A 7,027-nucleotide genomic window follows, 5' to 3' on the forward strand; every position below is an offset into this window, starting at 1 on the left:
TTCGCACTGTTTCTTCATGTTGTTGTGGTAGTATGGAGGTGGGATCTTCCAGTTCACTATTGGTATTCTCCTCTTGCTTTGAGAAAGGATTCTGAATGAGTTCAGTTGATGATGGTCGCCTTTATCCCCTTCTAAAATACAACCTTCCTCTTAGGTGCTCCTCTGTGACTTATGTGAGGCCTCTAGCAAAGCTTCAGAGGATGTGTTCCTTTATATTAGGCTTGTACAGCTTCTTGTGTTCACCGGTATTTTGGTGAAATTGAAATAGACTAGTGGACTATTGACCTATTGTATTTGAGGTAGCCAGGATGTTCTCTGCAGAGTTAGGTAATGGAGATTGAGATGTGAGTCCAAAGTGCTGGGAAAGGGGAAAATAAATGCGAAGCAGCCGCCACACCCCCCTCCCCTGAAGGCCATGCCCTTTGCTGTGGAGGCCACGTCCACTCCTGATCTCGGGAGTTCAGCCTGGGTGATGGGCTGAGGCATGGGTGGGGGAGCCTCCGGGGGTCACACACCTGAGGAGCAACCAGGAGCATGGGATGGGCTGCACTGAGGGGCTGTATCCTGTCCAAACCTTTGTCACCTACTTCAACAGCACACAGAAGTCTGGTCTTGATAGCATCTCCTTGTGGCTTCTTTTGGCAGATGGATGGTTACATGAGGTCACGATGTTGGCCCGTGATCGAGCATGTGAGGAAGAAAACTCTAGAGTCGTGTATCAACCATAGCTTCCAGCTGGTGAGACTTGGCCAGAGGAGCCACCCAAAGAGAATCTATAGGAGTGAAATGAATCATACAAGCCTTAAACACTAATGTCCATCATTTTAATGTAGTCATAAAAAATGATCTAAGGCATTAGCCTTCTCAACTCGTTGGTCAGAGCCCACCTGAGTGTCTGGGCTGCAGAGCAAGGAACTCTCCGAGCAGCCTTATGCCTGGGCAACAGATGGGTCTGAAACCCTTGGGGATAACTGGGGAAATGCGCTGAGGCCAACTTGGCAGATCCTCAGGTGCACAGCCTGGCAGACCCCATACTAGATCTGGACATCCAGGAACTCCTGAGTCTTACTGCTGGTGGGCCAGACGTGGAGAATTTTGAGAGACTGTTCTCTAAACTAAAGGCGGTGGAAGACAAGGCTGCGACACTTCCGGGAGAGCAACGGCAGGTGCACACAGAGAAGGCGGCCACAGCGTTCTGGATGGCCATCAGAGGAGACAGGTGAGATTGAAGGCCTCCCTCCTGAGGAAGACCACGAGCCACTCAGTGCTCCAACCCGCGGGTCTGAGCAGCAGAGACTCCAACTCTACCCAAGACGTTTCCACAGGGGTCCAGTTATAACTCACTACCAATCCCCGGGGTGGCGGCCACCTGCCTTGATTTACAGTCAAGGTTCCCCTTAAAGTTAGTTTGAAAGAGGGGGTTTGGACTTTGTCCCCTCATTCCACTCTATAGGAAATAGCACTCCCATGGTGATAAGGAGAGAGAATTTTTCAAGGAGCCTGGGCTGATTCTAGGAACAGGCACTAGACAAGGCTGAGTTGGACACTGTTACCCCAGGGCAAGGGAGGAAGGGTCTGGTCGTCCTCTGCGGTCCTCACTTTGCTCATGCTTCCCACTGGACAGCTGGAGCTGGACCTCCTGGCCTGGGGGTCCCCGCTCCTCTGCACAGCGCTGGACCCTTCCCCTGAGGCCTCAGACACAGCAGCGGCTGGACTCGTGCTGTGGTGTGCAGGCCCTAGAGGCATTCCGGCTGGCTCCATTACGCATGGCTTCTGGGGTTTCATTTTTGAAATACCGACTCTGAGCTCCTGGTAAGTGGAGAAACTAGTGTGAGTCTTACTTTTAGCTCAAAACAAACGAAGCAATAGGCCCTGCTCCAGCTTTTTAAAACCCTCAAACTTAAATAATAAATAAAAGTAGAGGGTGAAAGAAATGGGTAGGGATTAGTGAAAAAAAATAAACTTTTGGTCATAAGTGAATTATGTAGATCTATATTTAATATTTCTGTTTTTATACTTAAATTTTTCTAGGACAATAGATTCTAAGAGTTCTCATCCTAAGAAAGAAGACATAACTTTAAAAAGGTGGTGAGTGTGCTAATTAACTTAGATTTAAAATTTTAAGTTGTCTACACATATTAAACCCTCATGTTCTATACCCCAAAATATAATAATTTTCTTTTGTCAACTATACCTCAATAAAACTGTGAAAAAATAAATGGAGATGCAAAAAACCAATAATAGACAAAAACAAAAGAAAACAAAATAGAGAATTGCAACTACCTCATATAAAGCTACAGTAATCAATACAGTATAATACTGGCCCTAAGATAAATATATCAATGGAATGTAATAGAGTTCAAGAAATTGCTTCACATATTTATGGAGAAATTATTTCAACAAAGGTATAAGAGCAATTCATTTGAGAGAAAAGACTTTCAGAAATGATATTTTAACAGTTGGATATCCATATGCTAAAGAATATAAGAATCACTACAAAACAAACTCAAAGCTGACCATAGACCACAAAAACTATAAACTTTATAGAAAAAAATATAGGATTAAATATTTGTGACTTTGAGTTAATGAATAATTTCTCAGGATGACAATGCATCACAAAATCCTATCTATAAAAAAGATAAATTGCACTATATCAAATTATTTTTTCAACATATATTCTTACTCTTCAAAGAAGAGTACACTATTAATAGAATCAAAAGACAAGCTGTGGAGATTTGTAGAAAATCTTTGCAGAGTGTGTATCTGATAAAACTCTTGATTTAGAATATTTAAAAAACTCTCAAAACTCAGATATATGTAAACAACATAATGTTTTCAATGGACAAAAGATTTGAAGACACTTCAGAAAAGAAGATATAAAAGTTCTCAACACATTTACCTTTATATAAATGTTTAAATTATAGCAAGATACTTCTACATACCTATTAGAATGAAGTATTTGTTAGGATTGAAGCATATAAAACATTCATACACTGCGGGTGGAAATGTAATATGGTACAAACATTTTGGAAAACAATTTAGGATTTCAAGACAAACCTAAAGTGACTATAAGAACTAGTCATGCTTTCCCTAATGATTTCCCATGAGAAATTAAAGCATGGGACCATATAAAGGTTTGCAAAACCAATGTTCGTAGCAATTTTATTTGTATATCCAGAAACTGGAACCAACCCAAATGTCTGTAAATAAGCAAATGTTGTGGTGTATCCACATACACTGCTCAGCAATGAGAAGTGAAGTAGTGATACATTGATTAATTTCAAAATAATAATAGTGCTGAGTTAAAGATGACAGTACAAAAAGCACACACTCCATGATTCCATGTATATTCATTTTAGAAAATGCAAATTAATTTACAATGACATAAGCACATCAATGGGTTCCGGAAGAGGCTGAGAATAGGGGTAGGAATAAATTCTAACCCGTCAGAGAAAATTTTGGAATGTTGACTATAATAATTCTTTTCAGTGTGATAAAGATTTAATGAAAGTATATATATGTAAATATATATGTATTCTGTATATGTTTAAAGTGTGCAACAATTATATTCAAGGTACTCTGCAAGACATAAAAGTGAAAAGGATCAGCAAAGCTTTAAAGAAACAACATACTTTTGCTTTTACTTGTTTGGGTTTGGTGATTTCCGTTGGTGGATGGAGGTACTTTATAAAAAGATATTATCTGGAAAAAGTAGTATTTGGAAGAAACTATGAAAGAATTTTCTGAGACTGGGGGGGAAAGTAAGTGGTTCAAAGGTGGAGAAGGACTGACAGTTGGAGGAATAAGCAGAGGTGGGCTAATTCACTAAAATATAAGTTTCTCAAGTTCATCTGGAGGCCAGAGATGACATATATCAGGAGTAGACAGAATCTGTTGTCTGTTCCAAGAGATGGAAGAATGTCAGCAAGGGAACCAGCCTCCACCCTCACAGCCTAAAAACATCCATGGCTAATAGTGATACTCATCCACTCAAAGAGCTGAGATATCCTGTGTGCTTTCTTAATCCAGCTTGCTCTCAATTCCAGAAGTTTAGGAAAGCTTCAGGAGAAACAAGACTTTATAGATTTTCTGAGTGGCTTAGAACAGAATCTTCAAATGATTTTTACTGCAATGGTCTCTAGGAAAACCAATCTGAAGAGTACCAACTGAATAGGAACATTTACCCGTGGAGTCTTCAAAGCCAATCCATATTGGTGTATTACATTAGTTTTAAACCCAGTGTAAAGTAGAATTGTAAATGTATAAAATGAAGACATAAATTGGAGTTATGATATTTTCTTTCCACAATCCAGATCACCTTGCACACTGGGTAACCACACCTTCTTTTGGAGACCACAGAGTTACAGAAAGCATTCTAGTCATGTCTAGAGAAGAGAATAATCAGATCCAGTAGGCTGTGATTGTGGTGATATTAAGAAAAAGTAGAAATGCCTGTGATAGCAAAATATTGGAAAAATTCACCTATTCAGTGATGAATAACCAGTCAAATTTACATTCATTCAACAGACTATTAAACAATCATTTAAAATTATGTTTTAGAGGATATTTCCTGACATAAAAACTGTTAATACTGTGATATTACAATGAAAAAAATCAATGCACAATATTCATAACGATTCCAGTTTTGTAAAAAGCAAAGTTTTACATATGTTATGGAAAAAGTTGGATAGAAATGCATTAAGGCAGAACTAAATTGTGGGTGATTTTACATTTCTACTTTATTCCTTATGTACTCTACAAATGCTCACAATAAACAGTCCCACTTTGCAATCATAAAATACGGATAATTTTGTAGCAAAGCATTATAAATAAATTCACAAGTATGTGAAAAGTGGTGATAATGGAGGAAAACACTGGATGACCTCAAGCCTGGAGAGACAAATTTAACCAAAAAAATCAGAACTCAGGACATGGGAGGTAACTTAAACATGCCTGAATTAGATTCCCAGCACCTTATGACCCCCTGAGTTTCACCAGGAGCCAACTCTGAGCAATGCGATGAGCAGAAAGTAGTTTCTTAGCATCACTGAGTATGCCAGCAACCCAAAAAAAATTTTAAAAAAAACCCTCAGAACTCTGGTAATATATAAAGGGGTCCAAGTTATCAGGAATGGTCGAATCTACCAGAACTCAGGACATTCCATTCTGTACTCTCAGCATATAACAGACTGAGGAGGAGGTTCTGGCCCGAAGGATATAAAGATACTTTAGATGTAGGTTTTCCAGCCCCACCTCCACAGAGTTTCCTGGCCAGTTAGCACAAATAAAAAGCAAAATATTCTATCTTACTTTAAGCAGAATGGCTTTTCTTTTATTTTTTATAATTTTATTTTATTTTTCTGTATATTAGGTGACCACCACAGCCCAGGAAAGTACAACTAGGTATTCGGAGAAGAACTAATAAAATAGAAGTATAAGACAAACTGAAAATCTAAGGGCTTCCGTCTGGAGAAGAGGAGGAAGTATTTGGATCCACAGAACCTTGAAGACTCAAGGGGACAGACTTAGTCTCCAAATTTCAAAATTCTGTGACCAGTAGAAACACCCCCATGAAACGTGATCCAGGTTTAGTTCCAGACATAAAAGGAAGCAATTTCTCTCACAGTGAGTAATAAACGGATTGGAACTTATTGCAATTCATCACCCCCAAGAGGAGGTGCTGGCAGGAAATTTAAATGCCTTCCAAAAAAAAAGGTTCAGACAAATTTATGAATGACAGAATTGTAAATGACCTCTCTTGATCAGTTCCTCCTGATTTTTCTCTCTCATCCAGATATTGTCCTTTGAGACTGAGCCAGGGTTTTTCCCAAGAGGTATGGCCCAGACTTCTCTTAATGTCCAGGGAAGGTCAGCACCCACATTCTGTTCCCTTAAGATAGAGTGTCTCACTAGATCCTGATCACAGTGCATTATAAATTCCTGTTAAAGGGCCTGAAGCTCTGCTATGGTAAGATCTCAACAAGGATTAGACTAAATAGGTGCTCATAAAATGCAGGTTAGAATACTCTGGACCCAAACCTGTCCTTGTTATCAGAAGCAACCTGGAAAGCAAGTTACATATTTCATTTAAGCAGGGTCAAATTTGAGGATTTTTGTTACTGGCAGGAGGGGTGAATCCTCTATGGAACTCTCTCTGTACTCTTCTCTACTGTTGCCAGCTATTTGAGAGCAGGAAATATGGTAAAAACACAGAAGTGCTACTGCTTAGAACACCCAGGTAGGGGAAGAGCCCATAGTCTTGAATGCTCCTAGGATACTGAGGTCTGAAGAATTTTCTCTGCTTACTCTCATTACTTCCCAAAATTGCTCACCAGAGAGCATTGTTGTCCATCCTTGTGGGCTTCTGAGCACTGATTTGCAAGTCAATACCCTCAGAATTTGATGATAAAATACATGCAGCTCCAATATGTCAAGGACACAGTCTCCTGTATCTCCTCAGAAACCTTGCCTCATAACAGTAGTCTTACCCTGTGAGAATGCCAAGATTTTTAGGTTAAGGATCAAGGAATTTCTAATTTATTTTTTCGTTAATAGTCAGGATCCATGCTAAATCTCTAAACAGAATTTCTATAAATTCAGTGTAATACTAATTCTTAAGGCAAATGAACAGACAGAGCAATTCAGTAACGCAGTTTGCCTCGATGGAGCTTTTGCAAAGTTCCTGCATTTGACTTAGAAGAAAAGAAAGAAAAACATTTTACATTATGGTAAGTTGAAGTGGTCAACTTGTACCCATTTTCTTATTTCTGAGGTTTATCAAAAGTAGAATATCACTCTACAGAGTTGTTAGAGTTATAAAAGAACTTAACAACTTCTACTAAAATAATTGTTTTACAAGTGGAAAACATGATTACAGAAAAAGTACTGTCTTGGGACTGGAGTCATAGTACAGTGGGCAAGGTGCTTGTCTAGCAGCAGCTGACCAAGGTACAATCCCAGGCACCCAGGGTCCCCTGAGCTCGAGCAGAAGTGATCCCTGAGCAGAGCCGCAGTCAGCCCTGAGCTG

General features: G+C 39.5%; 1 pseudogene; it reads left to right on the forward strand.

The window, feature by feature from the left end:
* The first annotated feature begins 539 nt into the window (after positions 1–539).
* Positions 540–1,401, forward strand: LOC130030683 (alpha- and gamma-adaptin-binding protein p34-like; annotated as a pseudogene).
* Positions 1,402–7,027: the final 5,626 nt, after the last annotated feature.

The sequence above is a fragment of the Sorex fumeus genome, unplaced genomic scaffold (assembly GCF_029834395.1).
Source record: "Sorex fumeus unplaced genomic scaffold, SorFum_2.1 ptg000044l, whole genome shotgun sequence".
Taxonomy (NCBI): Eukaryota; Metazoa; Chordata; class Mammalia; order Eulipotyphla; family Soricidae; genus Sorex; species Sorex fumeus.